At 38.2% G+C, this 17,924-nt stretch overlaps 1 protein-coding gene across 4 annotated transcripts in view; it reads left to right on the forward strand.

Annotated features, from left to right (window-relative positions):
• The window catches only part of LOC126768666 (lachesin-like), an 81,144-nt gene that overhangs the window by 36,788 nt on the left and 26,432 nt on the right, over positions 1-17,924 (forward strand). The window lies entirely within an intron of this gene.

The following is a 17,924-nucleotide window of genomic DNA, read 5'->3' on the forward strand; positions in this document are numbered from 1 at the left end:
ATAGTAGGTCTATCAGAAGTCCGAAGACAGGGCGAGGACACGATGACACTAGATGCCGGTCACTTACTCTACTTCCGAGAAGGACACCAACCATCCCAAGGTGGCGTCGGCTTTTTGATCCACAAGTCACTCAGATGCAATGTCGTGGAGGTTGGCAGTGTGTCGGCGAGGGTGGCATACCTTGTCTTAAAGATAACCGAGAGGTATGCCTTGAAGGTTATACAAGTGTATGCCCCAACGTCTACATACACTGACGAAGAGGTCGAAGCCATGTACGAAGACATAGTGAAAGCTATGTCTCGTACCAATACCTTCTACACAATTGTTATGGGTGACTTCAATGCCAAAGTGGGAGTACAAGAAGATGGTGAATCGAGGGTAGGAAAATTCGGCTATGGGCGCAGAAATCATCGGGGACAAATGCTGGTAAACTTCCTCGAGGCTCAGCGATTATTTCTGATGAATTCATTTTTCCAGAAAAAGCCCCAAAGGAAGTGGACCTGGCGAAGCCCCGATAACATAGCGATGAATGAGATCGACTTCATTTTATCCAATAAGCGCCAAATATTTAGGGATGTCTCCGTGATCAACAGGGTAAACACTGGAAGTGATCACCGCCTGGTAAGAGGCACCCTGAATATTAACACTAAAATAGAACGATCGCGGTTAATGAAGTCGACTCTTAGACCAACTCTGCCTCAGGTCGAAGCTGGTTGCGAAAGCTTCCAGCTGGAACTACAGAACCGATTTGCCATGTTGGAAACCAGGCAGGGCATTGACGATGCCACCAATGGTCTGGTGCGTGTCATCCGCGAGGTAGGCCAGAATTACTTTCGACAAAAGAGCAATGGACGTAAGTCGAAGCTCTCAGGCGAAACTCTGAACGAGATGACGAGGAGACGAGAACAGCAGAACATGACGCCATCTGAGTGTCAGGCACTTAACAGGAAGGTTAAAAAACTAATAATGCGTGACACAAGACGAGCGAATACCCGGAATATTGAAGATGCTATAGCACTCAATAGGGGCTCAAAGGTTTTTGCAAAGTCACATACCTCCTGTTGTCACCTGACAAAACTCAGAACCATACAAGGCACAACCGTCACCTCAAAACCAGAGATTCTAACTGAAGTCGAATTGTACCATGGCGATTTATACTCATCACAAGTACCTCCACCTGAGTCCCACAGTGCGGATGACCCACGAGCCAGACTAACACGCCACCTATCAGACGATCTTCCCGACATCGATTTGGTCGAGATTAGGATTGCTCTCGGGCAACTTGGAAACAACAAGGCTCCAGAAGATAACGGAATTACCTCAGAGCTTCTCAAAGCAGGAGGTATACCAGATCTGAGAGAGCTGGCTAACATCTTTAATTCCGTCCTCCACAATGTTATAACACCGAAGACATGGAGCAGAAGTGTGGTGGTGCTGTTTTTCAAGAAGGGCGATAAAGCTCTTCTGAAAAACTACCGCCCCATTTCACTTTTAAGCCATGTTTACAAATTGTTTTCGAGGGTAATCACGAATCGTCTTGCCTGAAAATTCGATGACTTCCAACCCGTGGAACAGGCTGGGTTTCGAAAAGGCTTCAGTACCGTAGACCACATACATACACTAAGGCAAATAATAACGAAGACCGAGGAATATAATCAGCCTCTATGCCTAGCGTTTGTGGACTACGAAAAAGCCTTTGATACCATCGAGACCTGGGCTGTTCTGGAATCCATGCAGAGATGCCCAATTGACTGTCGGTATGTCCAGGTGGTGAAGTGTTTGTACGAAGCCGCAACCATGACCGTCCAAGTACAAGATTAGAGCACAAGACTTATCCAATTGCATCGCGGGGTAAGACAGGGAGATGTAATATCACCGAAACTCTTTACCAATGCATTGGAGGACGTCTTCAAGACGCTCGATTGGAACGGACGCGGCATTAATATAAATGGCCAACACATTACACATCTGCGATTTGCCGACGACATTGTCATCATGGCGGAGACTCTGCAGGATTTGGAAGAGATGCTAAACAGCCTGAGCGATTCTTCAAGACAAGTAGGTCTCGGGATGAACATTGAAAAGACCAAAATTATGGCAAACCGTCATGTATCCCCGAGACCAGTGGTCGTAAATGGCTCTCCACTTGAAGTTGTGCAGGAATATATCTACCTGGGCCAAACTATACAACTTGGCCGGCACAACTTTGAGAAGGAGGCTAAAAGAAGAATACGTTTGGGCTGGGCGGCATTCGGGAGGTTACGTCATATTTTTGAATCGTCGATCCCACAGTCGCTTAAGACCAGGGTCTTCAATCAGTGCGTCCTACCTGTAATGACTTACGGTGCCGAAACGTGGACACTTACCGTAGGACTGGTCCACCAATTTAGGGTCGCTCAGCGAGCAATGGAACGCGCGATGCTTGGGGTTTCTCTGGCAGATAGAATCCGAAATGAGGACATTCGCCAGAGAACTAAAGTCACCGACATCGCGCTTAGAATTAGCTCGCTGAAGTGGAAGTGGGCTGGTCATGTCTCCAGGCGCATTGATGGCCGATGGAGCCGACACGTGTTGGAGTGGAGACCACGCTTAGGCAAACGTAGTGTAGGACGCCCTGTGACAAGATGGGCCGCCGATTTAAAAAAGGTGGCAGGTTCGGGATGGATGCGGACTGCCCAAGATCGGGATGGTTGGCGTTCTATGGGGGAGGCTTTCGTCCAGCAGTGGACGGCAAAAGGCTAAAAAAAAAAAAAAAAAAAAAAAATACTATAATTCCATATTTTAAATTAAATTGATTTAAAAAACTGTTCTGCATAAATATAATGATTGTATGACTACAGTACAGTAACAGCCTGTTAATGTCCTACACCTGGGCTAAGGCCTCCTCTCCCTTTTGAGGAGAAGGTTTGGAGCTTATTCCACCACGCTGCTCCAATGCGGTTTGGTGGAATACACATGTGGCAGAATTTCAATGAAATTAGACACATGCAGGTTTCCTCACGATGTTTTCCTTCACCGTCAAGCACGAGATGAATTATAAACACAAATTAAGCACATGAAAATTCAGTGGTTCAATTCAGCCCGGGTTTGAACCCATGATCATCGGTTAAGATTCACGCGTTCTAACCACTAGGCCAAAGTCCTCGGTAAGTCGTAAATACGTGTAAAAACGTAGGTACGACATGAGATAAATTCGACTTTGACCAAATCATGTAAGACTACATCGATACATTAAATTATACACTTTAAAATTTCGATTCCGTTTACAAAACAAAGGCTTATTAATAAAAATACTTTGTTCTAAAATTGCATCGGAAAGAGTGCTATAAAATTCAGTATTCGACTTCCAACATATGCATTTTAAATGTGCAAAGTTACCCTCGTTTATTCAAACGAAAAATGGAGACAGGAGTACTATATTGGTATTCGAAGCTCCAAATTTTCTCGACAAAAAATATAAAGTGCCGCTACTGTATCTTTCTAATCTCATGTGAGTGTTTCGGTACTGAGTTACGGGAGATCTAAATATAGTGTATTGATAGTGGATTTATGTGGTGGCGAGATGGTAGATAGAAAGTGGGTATTTATTGGATGTAATAAAAAACGGTGTAAGGTTAAATTTAATACTGAATTTATACTGGGGGTTTGATGCAGAACATATTATTTTTTGAATTGTTATAATAAAAAAATGAGTTTTGTAAATGTATAGTAATATTTTTATAACGTTTTTTAATACTTAATTTTTAAATAACCTTAAAGTTACCTCTGATCTATTCAAATATGTCCATCAATTCAGCAAAATTGTATGATATAGATTTACTAACAACGTTTCAACTAAAAAAACAAAATATCATTATTCCCATTCCTTTATTAAAGAGTTAAAAATCTACGTCATACAAACACGCCATAAGTTCCAAATACAAGTCTCATACTAATTATACTTTACCTGACTATCAAAGAAGTGTTTCCGTTTTCAAAACGCTTGCCATTTCATCTAGCAGTAGGAAAGAGAAGATTTCCCAGGGGGAGGTACTTCACGGCAATTGGCAGAAAATCGTCTGAAACGGCGCCATTTAAAATACTCGCTTATTTTAACCTACTTTGTAAAGGCTGAAATATTAAATAATAACATTAATTATTATATTCAAGAGACGACTTGGCCTAGAAGATAGAATCGGACAAAGTACTTTTTTTAAGTTTAATTATGATCGTTCAAAATGTAACTAAAACAGGACATATGTCTTACTTAAAGTAATTGCCGTAAATATCCCACTGCTGGACTAAGGTTGGAGAGGCCCTTTTGAGGAGATATTTAAAAGCTTATTCCATCGCGTTGCTCCTATGCGGTTTGGTAAATACACATGTAGTTAAAAAAGATACATTAGGTTTCCTCAAGATGTTTTCCTTCATCCTTCCATCTTGTATCAACTTATTTTTTTATCTTGTACCATAATTGTATTATTTCAAAAAACAATTAACTCTTCTCAGATTTTTTGTTTATTGCCTCAAATAAATTTATTTTGCTTTATATTATTAAATACTTCTTTAGTAGATAAAGTACACACTTACTGGAGGTTTATAATTTTCTTGACTTATGATACGTTTGTTCTATTAATATTAATTTCGTAGCCCATTACATTTTTTTAATTTTTTTATCAGAATCAGATTCTAAATATATATAATTGTGAATACAACACTTACATATTATTACATTGAATAAAAATAAAAAATTGTAGTCCAGAGGGTGGATCTACCAGTTATCTGCCCGATAGCTGGTTGGAATCACTACGGGTACGCGACCCCGGACTGCTCTAGCTACTAGTGTCACATTCCTGTATCTTCCGTGATCACAGTATCCTCACCCCTCTCCTTGATACGCTGTTTCCCAAAATTATCCTAGCGTCACGCCAAAGAAGAAGGAAAACTAATATTAAACCCGGAGCGGTGCCTCCGTTTAGGCGTAAGCCAGTCACCTGCGGCCAAACCAGCACCACACGTATTGACTCGTCATTCCTGCGGATCCTGCTGGGGAGGAGGAGAGGGTGGCATGGGTACTGGGCAAGCCCGTGTTGCCATAAAGTCGCCTGGCCCAGGCGTAGCAGCATCCACGGAGAGGACACTTCGCTCACCTGTCTTGCAGGTGGAAAACAACACGGAGAGTGGCAGTCACCGGTTATAAGTCAGCACGAATAGGCGTAAGTGCGGACGCCAGGGGCCACTCTTAACAGTAGGAGGATCCATCGTAGATCCATTGATCAGTTACCGCCTGCTTTAAGTCGGGCAGCCCCCGATCAATAAGGTACTGATCCGCCTCAGCGTTAACTTGTTCCGCCTGGGTGAACGGAACACAAGCCTTACAGCTAGACGTTGACGCTGTGACATTAACCACCTGCTCAAAGAAACAAAAATCTCAAAACCCACAACAACGCTGCTTACATGCGCTTTGCGACATGGAATGTCCGAACGATGAGGACAGGCTTCCCGAACACCTACGGAAGCTCCGATTGCGCCCAAAAACTGCGCAAAACTTACAGTATCGACGTGGAGCTTAAAAGGCTCAATATCGATATCGTAGCCTTACAAGAGACCAGAACTGAAGACGAAGGGTCTTTGCGTGAAGCTAACTACACTTTTTACTGGAAGGGCAAGAGTTCCTTGGAAACACGAGAGCATGGTGTAGGTTTCGCGGTTCGAAACCATCTCATCAACGCCATAGAGACACCTGTAGGCGTTTCCGAGCGGATTATGGTCTTGCGTCTAAACACAAAAAGCGGCTTTGTCACGCTAATTTCCGCTTACGCACCGACACTTAGTTCAAAACCTGAGACCAAGGATCAATTCTACGGCCAGCTCGATGAGACAGTGCGCAGGGTGAATCCAACTGACAGACTGCATATTTTGGGTGACTTTAATGCCCGCGTCGGTCAGGGTACATCAGCCTGGCCTGAATGCCTCGGTGCACACGGCATAGGCAAGCTTAACGACAACGGACAACGACTGTTGGAGTTTTGCTCAAGGCACCAGCTGTGTGTTACCAACACCTTTTTTAAAGGCAAAATGATGCGGAAAGTCTCGTGGATGCACCCTCGATCTAAACACTGGCACCAATTAGACCTTGCTCTTACAAGAAGGAAGGATCTACGGGAAACGCTCCACACGCGGGCGTTTCACAGTGCCGATTGCGACACCGATCACAGCCTCGTCGCTACTAAAGTCCGACTTGTCCCTAGAAGAGTCCATTCTTCCAAGCCACTTGGTCGAAAAAAGATAAATCTTTTCAAGACTCGTGACATGGAAGTAGTGGAGTCATTTGGGGAACTCGTCCGCGAAGAAGTTGCAACTTGGGATAGTACGGCATCAGCGCGAGTCGAATGGGAAAAAGTCAAGTCTCTTCTCACTGACACTGCAGGCAAGATTTTTGGCTATCAAAAGGCAAAATCTTACGACTGGTTTCAAGAAAACGAGAAGCACTTACTTCCCTTGATTGAATCGAAACGCCAAGCCGCTTTAAATTTTCGCCTTAACCCTTGCGATGCGACGCGTAAAGATCTCACGAAGGCAAAAGCCTCACTCCAGCGTAGCACGCGCTTCTTTGTAAATGCGTATTGGACAGAGCTCTGCCAAAGCATCCAAGCGTGCGCAAACGCGGGGGATATTGGCGGGGTGTACGCGGGCATCAAAAGAGCTCTTGGACCTACTCCAAAAAAGACGGCACCTCTCAAGGAAACCGACGGTTCTGTTATAACAGACAGCACCCGTCAGATGGCAAGATGGGTAGAATACTACAAGGGGCTCTACTCGTGCCCAGTGGATATTCAGCCAGAAGCAATGGAGCTTGTCCCGAATCTGACAACTTGGCACGAGCTAGACGTTGCACCCACAGTAGAGGAACTTTATCTGGCCGTCAAGAAGCTCAAATGCGGAAAGAGCCCCGGAAAAGACGATGTTGTCACCGAAGTCGTCAAGCTTGAGTGCCTCTTGCCCATCCTTCATAACCACCTGGCTAAGTGCTGGGAAGAAAACTACGTCCCTCAGGATATGCGAGATGCTAACATCGTCACTCTTTATAAAGGCAAAGGCGATCGTGGCGACTGCAACTGTTACCGCGGAATATCTCTTCTTAGCATCGTCGGTAAAGCCTTTGCCAGGGCCATTTTAGGCAAACTACAAAGGCTCGCCGACCGCGTATACCCTGAGGCACAATGTGGTTTTAGATCCCAACGGTCAACTGTCGACATGATATTTTCACTCAGACAGCTACAAGAAAAGTGTAGGGAGCAACATACCCCCCTAGTCATTGCATTTGTAGACCTAAATAAGGCTTTTGACTCCGTGAGCAGAGAGGGGTTGTACTCGGTTCTTGTCAGAATTGGATGCCCCCCAAAACTCCTAAGGATAGTGCAATCGTTCCACGAAGGTATGGAAGTTACCGTCCTGCACAATGGCAACGCATCCACGCCATTCGACGTACGCCGTGGTGTTCGTCAAGGTTGTGCACTGGCCCCCACCTTGTTCGGAATATTCTTCTCAGTGCTTCTGAAGGTTGCTTTTGGAGATGAACAGCAAGGCGTCCACTTACACACGCGAACCGATGGTAGGCTGTACAACATCTCAATGCTCAAGTCCAAACGCTACAGGGAGGACCTATTTGTAGATAGTCTCCTCTTCGCTGACGACGCTGCCTTCGTTGCTCATGACCAAGCTCAACTCCAGAGTCTAATGGACAAATTTGCCAGAGCGTGCGACCTCTTTTTAATGTCCATAAACTACAAGAAGACCGTTATTTTAGCGCAAGGATGTTTAGAGCAACCAGTCATCTTGCTTAACGGCGCACCTTTACAGGTGGTTAACAAATTTTGCTACCTTGGGTCGCATTTGTCGAGCAATCTCTCGCTCGATGCAGAGATCGACTTCCGCATCGGCAAAGCAGCCTCTACGTTCGGGAGGCTCTGTTCAAGGGCTTGCGATAACAGACACCTTACGGTAAAAACGAAAATGCTTGTTTACCAATCATGTATCCTAAGCACACTCTTGTATGGAGCAGAAACGTGGACAACGTACGCAAAACAAGAACGCCGACTAAACACATTTCACTTGCGCTGTCTTCGGAGCATTCTGGGCATCACATGGCAGGATCGCGTGACAAACGGGTCTGTTCTAGGCGAGGCACAGCTGCCTAGCATCATGGCCATTCTCAAAAAAAAACGGTTACGGTGGCTGGGACACGTGCATCGAATGGAGCAGACCCGTCTTCCAAGGCAAATACTACTGGGAGAGGTTGTGGATGCAAAGAGGTCTGTTGGGCGGCCTATGCTCCGTTACAAAGATTGCGCTAAGCGTGATATGGTTGCGTTTAACATCCCTAGCAATCGATGGGAGGAACTGGCAGAGGACCGTGCCAAGTGGCGACGCCTTATTCACGAAGGTCAATCAAAGCATGACAATGACTGGTTAAACCTACTAAAAGAAAAACGCACTAGGCGTCATGAGCGGGCTTCAAACCCCCGCCCATCTGGGGGCGCATACACTTGTCGGAAGTGCGGCCGGAGGATCCTCTCTCGCATTGGTCTATTCAGTCATGAACGCAAGTGCCTTCGCGATGCCGCTTAAATCATCTGTCAAAGATGCAGAGGCCTATATATATAAATAATTGACACGAACGAGACCTTAAGTTAACTTCAAATATCTTCTTCAAGAATAGATTTTGAAGCTTTTTTTCAATGAGGTATTTTAATGCGGGTTGGCGGATATGACATTTGAGGCTGAATTTCACTAGACACGTGCAGGTTTCCTAATGATATATTCCTTCCTGAGCGTGAGATGAATTATAAACACTAATCAAGCACATGACAAATCAGTGGCTCTCAACTTGATATGAACCCACACTCTTTGGTTATTTGGCATCCTAGGCTGTACAAGAGGTATAATACGGGTTGTACAATCATTAAATTAATATGAAAAATATTAGATACGACGACGCCAGCTCGTTATATTATTCCGAACCATCCCAAAAGGCGCATCCTATCTGGGTCATAAATGTTATTAAAATTACTTAATTATTACTTAATTGAGTCGTGTACTTAATTATTAAATTTTACGCCTCAATATTAAAGGCGAAATAATGTTAAATTTTTGAGAATTCATAGGACAGATTGTATTTGCTATTCCAGGAATTATAAAAACAATTTTTTATGCTTTAACATATACATTAACTTTTTTAAACAATTTAGACACGCATTTAAATAATCTGTACAATAATTAAAAATTTAATTTTTATTTTTCCAAAATTAAATATAAACTGACTTCAAAATGGGTCTTTATTTGTTCCTCAAATATAACTCAACAACCAGGCGGTACTCGTCAATAAGTATATAACCTTAAAAGTTGTTAAAGTACCTTTAACTAATACGCAAGCCTTGTCTTAATGTAAAAAAAAGTCTTAATGTAATCTCTTTCTTTGCTGTGACAGAAATGTCGCGAGAAGTCCTGTCCGTCTTCGATATTCTACCCAATATGTATCATATAATCCGTTCTCCATCTTTCTGCAGCAGAAAATGTGTTTTCAGTGGGATATTTAACGGCTTACTTTGCTTCAAACGATAAACTATTACCAAATTGTTTAGATAACGTTGTATGTACACGACCACAAACAATTAATTCTATCAATACCTCATACGGTATTTGCTCGTGACGCTTCAAGCTGCAGACGCGAGTGCACTCGGTTAATACACCATCAAAATTAACAAGGACCCCTAGGCTGTCAGAAAATGGCACGTGATGTGAACTCGGGCCCGTTAACCTCCATTCGGACTGCAGCGAACCAATTAAATTATTCATGAGTTGCTCGTATGTTGTCGTTTAGATAATAATTAGAGATTCCGAGCTTATCTCGCTGTTATAATTCGCTGAGGCATGTTTCATGTGTTTATAAGGATCGCTTGTAACCCTGTACGTGAAATAGTTAATGTTTTTTTAAGTAATGCATATATAATATGTACATTGATATGTAACCTGCGCCTATTAATACGTAAGATATTAATTATTTTTTTATGACATGATAATATACCTTGGGAGTGAAACTATCTCCTTCAGACCATTTCAAATAAAAATTTCATGGTATTAACCTTATTGTAATCTAGATCCTAGTTCTGAGTGATTACTTCAAAATCTTATCAGAATGTTTAAAACCTGGCAAGCACCACTGAATTTGGGTTTGTAATTGCCTGCTTGGAGGTAAAGGAAAACACCGTAAAGAAACCTACATGTGTTAAATGAAAATCTTCCACATTGAAACGGCGTGGTAGAAAAGAAAGGATAATCCTTTGGGATGGTACCTACCGAGTTTTACTTCCGCTATCTTCGGTTAAGATTGTACGTATTCTATCCACTTAAGTATAAAAAGTACTTAGTATGAATCATTAAGTTTAACCATTTTTATTTTTAAAATCGAATAAAATCACAAGTTCATTATAAATATAGTAAAATAAAATCTCTACTGAGATTCGTTAAAAATTACATAAAAAAGATGCTATAAGTCAACTGGATTCGATGAGCGAAACCGCACAAAGGGTTGAATTTAACCCCCATTCAGTCTTCTTTTACGCTTTAATTGTTCTTTGTTACGAACGGCTTAATGAAAAAGTACTTTATTCTTTGTATAAATCCAAGTATCATATATAATGTTAATATTTATCATTAATTTAAATCAATTATTTATATTAACTGTACAAATTTATACAAATAAGTACATTCATTTAAATAATTTATAAAAGTAACTTAAGTCAGTCCATGGAGCTTAAACGTGCTGTGTACTAAATTTTATCAAAATCAATTCAGTGGTGTAGCTGTGAAACCGAAACAAACAGACAGAATTTCTTTTGCATTTATTATATTAATATAGATTTTCCAGTAGTAAAGTAATTGCAAATGTAACTTTAGATGTCCCACTACCGAGCTTAGAACAACTTGAAATTTCTTTTGAGGAGATGGCTTGCAGCTTATTTTGCTGTTCGTTGTGGTTTGGTGGCTGAATTTCACCCGATACATGCAGTTTTCTCAGAATGTTTTTCTTCATCGCTGAGCGCGAGATATTATATACCTTTGCTCAGTGGACACTACACACTGATACTGGTTTTATACATGTAATTTATTTCAAAATTATTTGTTTTCGCAAATTTTGTAGCGTGTAGAACCTCTGACTATGCCTTTATAACATTTTTGTACCATTCAAAAAACTTCTTGTAAAACTTCTTGGATACGATTCACGTAAAATTATAAGGTCTAAGTCAAGTTAAGCAGTATCAATCTGATATTACCTTTATTTCATGTGAACGTGTTTACGATATTTTTCATATAAAATGTAACTAAGCCTATCTACATAATATTTGTATAGCTTCAAAGACAATATAGAAAGGCTAAAGTTATGACAATGAATTCAATACAACTGAAATATAAATAATCACAACCAAGAACCGTTATTTATATTATCTTAATGTTAAATGAACACAATTAAAATGAAGCAACAAATTCTAGATGTTTCTGATTAGTCTTGAGCTGTAAACCGCATCTCCAGACTCGGTACGATAAGTCCGGGTGGCGTGAATAAACTGGGTGTCAAAATTCACCCCCGCGGTAATTAAACAGAGGCAGAGCAAAGTAGCTCGCTGAGGGACAACACACACTTTACCGTAGAAGCCACAACAAGTACGGACAACAAAACAAAATAAGCTTTTTTTTTTTAATTATACATATATATGTTATATGTAAATAGGCTTTTATCACATAAATTTTATTCAATCTTTATATTTTATTTATCACTTTATATCACTAATGGCTAGTTTATTCAGATACTGGTTATTATTAAAGGCCATGAATTGAAATCGTCAGTTGGGCTAATGTTTAAACTCTTGAGGAAAATTATGACTATTTGTGTACAGATAATTACCTGTAACACAGGCATTAAATTTCCTAACTTAGGAACAGTCGATCGTGTAATATATCATATATGTATATATAGATACAAACCTTATACAATAGTAATATAGTCTATTTCAGGTACTAATAAATTAAAAGCTTTTTAAAATAATGAATGTTATAATTATAATTACCAAATGAAAAATGTTGTTTAAACGACTACATACTCCTCACACACATGAAATTTAAATTGATTATATTTATTTATTGAATGAAACGTAAAACAAATATAAAAAATATTTATAAAAAGATATTCACACAAAATGCTTAGTTAAAGAGATTTCTCCAAAACAACCACGAAAGAAAATAACATTTGGACAAATAAATAAGAGTTATATATATAATAACAACACACGTTTTCTTAGTTCGTCCTTTTCTTCTTATTGTTCGATATTAAAATATAGATAGCTCGTGAATACAAAGTAAAAACACGACAATAGCAACAACGAAGTGATTCTGCTGGTTTTGTAATAACATACTACGTTCTTATCTTATCTTACACATAATATTTTAATAATTAAAATATATAGTTATTGATGATGATCAGGGTAGAGTAAATATTACATAATATATCGAGTAGCGAAACATTTAATGTGTGTTAACATTTAACATTTAATGTAAAAATGATACTTCTAGAAAACTTAATAATGAGGTTTTCAATACACGTGACAAAATCAAATCGCTTAAAACCGAATGTCTGTTTATGTGTATATTATGAAAATACGACGATATTGATTTAAATGAAAATTATCGAATGCGATTTATTTGTTTCTCTTCTAATAGAGTAACTGCCAGCTTCTGAAACCCTTATATACTATAAATGCTTATCCTAGAAAACTTTAAAAATGTAACTACAAAAAAGCACACTTTTATTCTAACTCAATAAAATTTCACTAATCACCACTGCTCTCGAAGAAAATAACCTCGAAATATCCAGTAGCAGTAACACCGTTGTTTAATAAAGGTTCGGATGTGGTATCGTTTTTTAAAATTTACGCGGCATATATTATCCGCAATATACGGTAACATGGCCATATGTAATCATTGTACTCAGACAGGCGAGAAATGCTCGTGCGGCGGGTAAGGGCAGTTAACCAGTTATTTATCTGTTTTTCGCCCGCCGCCAGTAAAAATTTGATCAAGTATGAAAATATGGTGCCTCTTCGAATTTTTTTCGGCTAAAAATTCCGTATACATTAAATTGATATAGCTGCGAATATTTTATTATTATTAACAATATTTCTTAAGCAACATTAGGTTAATAAAAACCCCCAGATCACATATGCATGTATTTATATTCCCTAATAGAGAATTACTTTGTTTGCGTCCACACTTGTGCAATATATGCACAGTTAGCTTAATCAATAGGCCAGAATACATTTTTGAGTAAAAAATAATTGAGAATTATAATTCCAATAAAATTCTCGTATTATTCCGTTCGCACTAGTCTTTAATTGTAAAGTCACTCGAATCTTTATTCTATTAAAACAAAACTTTGATATACAATATTATTGTTTCGTTTTATATTTTAAAAAGTTATTATGTCATCATTGTATCCTTAAAGGGAAAAATATATAAAATTAAAGCAATTTACTGGTGGTAGGGCTTTGTGCAAGCTCGTCTGGGTAGGTACCACCCACTCATCAGATATTCTACCGCAAAACAGCAATACTTAATATTGTTGTGTTCCGGTTTGAAGGGTGAGTGAGCCAGTGTAATTACAGGCACAAGGGACATAAAATCTTAGTTCCCAAGGTTGGTGGCGCATTGGTGATGTAAGCAATGGTTAACATTTCTTACAATGCTAATGTCTAAGGGCGTTTGGTGACCACTTACCATTAGGTGGCCCATATGCTCGTCCGCCTTCCTTTATATCTATAAAAAAAAAAAAAAATCCGAAAAAGTGTGTTACTTCCCCCATACAACGTCTTGCACCCGGAATTAGTAATTCATGAATTTGCCGCGACTCTAATTATTTATTTTATTTTACGAGACCTATTATCGCGATACTGCCGCCTCGTAAATACTTAAGTAGTAATGGAGTGCTTTGGAATTTTAGAGTAATTGGACGGGTTGTAACGTTAGTTCATTTCTTTTTATGTCATAGTAGATTTGGGTAAAGAGTTCGCTAAGTTCATTTGCCCCGTCTGCTTGATTACCTCTTGCGATAAAGTTATGTAATTAAATTTTTTCAATTTTATATTTTAACTAGTTCTAATTTTTGTTAGGCCTCAGTAAATATATTTGCTATGAGTAGACAGATTATAAAAAAGCGTGATGTTATTAATCGTGGACTGTCATGAAGGATATTGCTTATTGTTATTAAATGTATTTAATGTACTATAATACTTGTGCAATTTGATTGATGGATAATAGTAATTACTGAGTATATACCACAGTCATGAATATTTCTAGTTACGTTGCGCCGGTCTCAAGTTAAACGAATGGATAGAAGTAAGTGATGACTTTTAAATTAAAAATGTATTTTACAAATTGTACGTCAACATAAATTCCACTTCATCACTTCTAGAAGCAATATTATAAAAACATATAGATGAATGATATACTAAATAAAATAAATATTTATTTTATACAATTGTACAAAATATTGAAAAAAAAATACAAAAAGGAAGGAAATAAAGGAGAAAATAAATATGAGTACACACGGGGAGTACAGGCGCCAGTCGTGCGACCCTAATCAAATATACTTTAACTTTGGCACAATCGATTGTATAGTTTAGGTCCTGTGTACCTTCTTGATAATAAACTTTTTATGATTTTACTGCAGCCATTCAAAAGGGAGTCGTCATAGCCCAGTGGATGGAACGCTCGAATCTTAACTGATGATTGCGGTTTCAAAATCTTGCAAGTACCACTGAAACTTCATGATTTTAATATAACTGTGCTTATAATTCATCTCGTTCTCGGTGGTGAAAATATCATGCGGGGATCTGGATATGATGGAATAAACTCCAGAACCTTCTCTTCAAAAGTAGAGAAGAGGGTGGGACATTAACAGGCTGTTACTTACTTTATAACAAAGGGGTGTTCCCACAAAAGCTACAGATAGAATAAATATTTGAACCTTGTTTGATTAATAAATTTCAACGCTATCTGACTAACGGATAACTTTGAGAGCAAAACAAATATCATTGTTTTGCTCTTCAAATAGGTCAGGCGTTAATTTATGATAATTGATAAGTTATCATACGTTAACAGGGTTATATTAAAAGTAATTAGTAAATTGTGGCTATTAATTTTTTTAAATTATTATATTTAATACTAATATGGCGACTTTTGAAAGCCGCTATATTAGTTCGCTCGCTTGTGTTTTGTTTTACAGCGCTTTAAATAGTATCGGGAGAACTGTTTGAGTATATACTATAGTCGTATCATCGATTGGGCTAAAAATATCGTCTGTCGTTTTTCATGTTCTTGCTTATCCAACTATGATAGTTAGTAGATTTGTTTAAAAAAGAAAGTTGATTATACGAATAGGAAGGCAGGATAATGGTTGCAATATCATAAAAATAATTTTGCACGCAAAATGTCATAAGATTTAACGTTTTATTATTAAAGTTTTTATAACAAAACTTAGTATTCGTTGAACAAACGAAAACATAACAATTGTACGCATAAACAGAGTTGCTCACTTCGAGAGCAAAGTTCGGGTAATACGCGAGATAACGCGTGGTTTACTTGAAATTGCCGTTAAGTATGTGGTGGAGGAAGGTGAGGGGGGTAAAGGCTAAGAGGCTTAGTGGCTTTGAGAGAGACAAGTTGCGAGTTGCGATTCTTTCTATTTGTTTTGGATATTTGCAAACTGATTAATGAATTGTTGAGATTTTCGTTTGGTACTTCTAATGTATCAAATCATTTATACAATATAATAATCATAATAATATTATTTTAATGTATAAGTAAAGTATAAGTAAGAATCATTTTAATTTAATACATACATTATTAACAACACTGATGCGAATTAAGATGAAACTACTACATGGACTTAAGTGAAACTTGGTATGACAACTTATACTCTGAGCCGTCGTCGTCTTCGTCATATTTATCTGAAACTTTGACTACTTACAATTAGTACTTAAAGCGCAGGTAGTAGTTTTCCAGATTCATTTATTATTCATACAAAATATGTATGGAAACTAAAATTGTATAATAAAATTATAATTAGTTTCAACATCGAATTCATATTAATAAGGAGTTAATAAATAAATATCGAAAACAAAGCTAAGCTCACTCTATGTGGCTATACCGAATTTTGCTGGATTAAACCCTAAAATGGCAGCTACACTTGTCTTGTGAATGCGCCATTTCCAATATTTGTATGCAGCGCGTTTAAGTTGTTGAGCGTAAAGCAATTACAGTACATGCCCGGGGGTAGCTTTACATAAGTCCCACGTTGGGTGCCAATGTTAACTGTGGATGTTTAATGTACAAACTGTGCAACATTAAAACATAGATTAGCATAGTTTTTCGACCATCCCAAAAAGTTTGTTTAAATATTTTTAAAATGTTATATTATCAGAGTTTTTGTAACATCAAGATTCTACATTTTATTGCTTTTGACTCCATTTAAAAATATATATATAGTTATAAAATAAAATAATACTTATTCTATCAGTTGATGCAATAGTAGGTTAGTAAATGCCTATACATTTTGCTCTTCCAAAGACGGTATCAATTAACTCGAACGTGTTTCTAAGTCGAGATGTTGATAAATGGAACTTAACATTTAACCCACTTTTCTGGTTGACGTTTTCCAATTAACCAACTCATTTGCAATTGCAATAACCTACACAATTGGGAACGCGATGAACGCTTTTAAGCTCCTATTAATTAATTCAACTTGCAATATAATTTAAACTGAAATTTCTTTAGGCTTAAGAATAATTGTGACATAAACAGATTTAGTAAATAAATGATAGGGAGTTTAAGTGTCTATATTCACAAAGGTCAGGTGATGCTAATGGCTATATAATCGATGGAGCGAAGCCATTAATACCGTCGAGTTCCTGATGTCATAATTCATCGGTCGCAGATTTGGTTGGTATTAAACTTAGGTTACCTTTGCTCTATTAACTCAACCAGACTGACTTCAAATAGATTTATGCAAAACATTCGATAAAGCATTGATTTCAGTTTAGTTTCCAGAATAACTATAATTGAATTAATAGCAACTAAAGATTACAATTTCCGTTTGTGTAAAAACTGAATTAGTTTCTAGAATGCGACCTGCTTGTTCTATAATTGAAGTATTCCTGTGATAAACATTAATATTTTAAAAATTCTACAAATAAATTGTCTCTACCGTCAATAAATATTTCGATACCTGTACAACACCGTTCAATATTTACTAGCAACTTTATTCCATCCGCTTCAACTTCTTCTTAAAACTTTCCATCGGAGTAAATTACTTCAACAATACGATCGATCAGTTCTGATTACAGATCCACGGATACCGCTACGTTCAAAAGTAGACACGGAATCAAGTTGAGAACTCTCATAAAATATGCAACCTATTGACTAGTGCGCAGTGCGGCACGATACGGCCCGCGTCTGCGGTCTCCTCGGGTAAATTTAACGCGACTGTGACTCCGTCAAAGTAAACAACGATGCGTGCTCGGTTGAGTTTCAGCTAGTTTTCCAGCTTAATGTACATTTGTTTGTGTTTCGGTTTCGAGATTTTGAAATCCCGTAATGTTAGCTTTTGCGTTTCAATTTATATCAGCAAAGTTGGTATCTATTGTTTGATTCTGTTTATTTTGGATTAGGAATGATTAAGAGTATTTGATTTCAAGTTTATTATAATAACGCCTATTAATATTTTCCTTATATATTATTCATTTGATTACCACTTTTATATATACAATAGCTAAGTATTATAATCTTATTCGATAGTTATCAGAATAATTCAAGATACGATATATAATTGGATA

This window comes from Nymphalis io, chromosome 5, assembly GCF_905147045.1.
Source record: "Nymphalis io chromosome 5, ilAglIoxx1.1, whole genome shotgun sequence".
Lineage (NCBI taxonomy): Eukaryota > Metazoa > Arthropoda > Insecta > Lepidoptera > Nymphalidae > Nymphalis > Nymphalis io.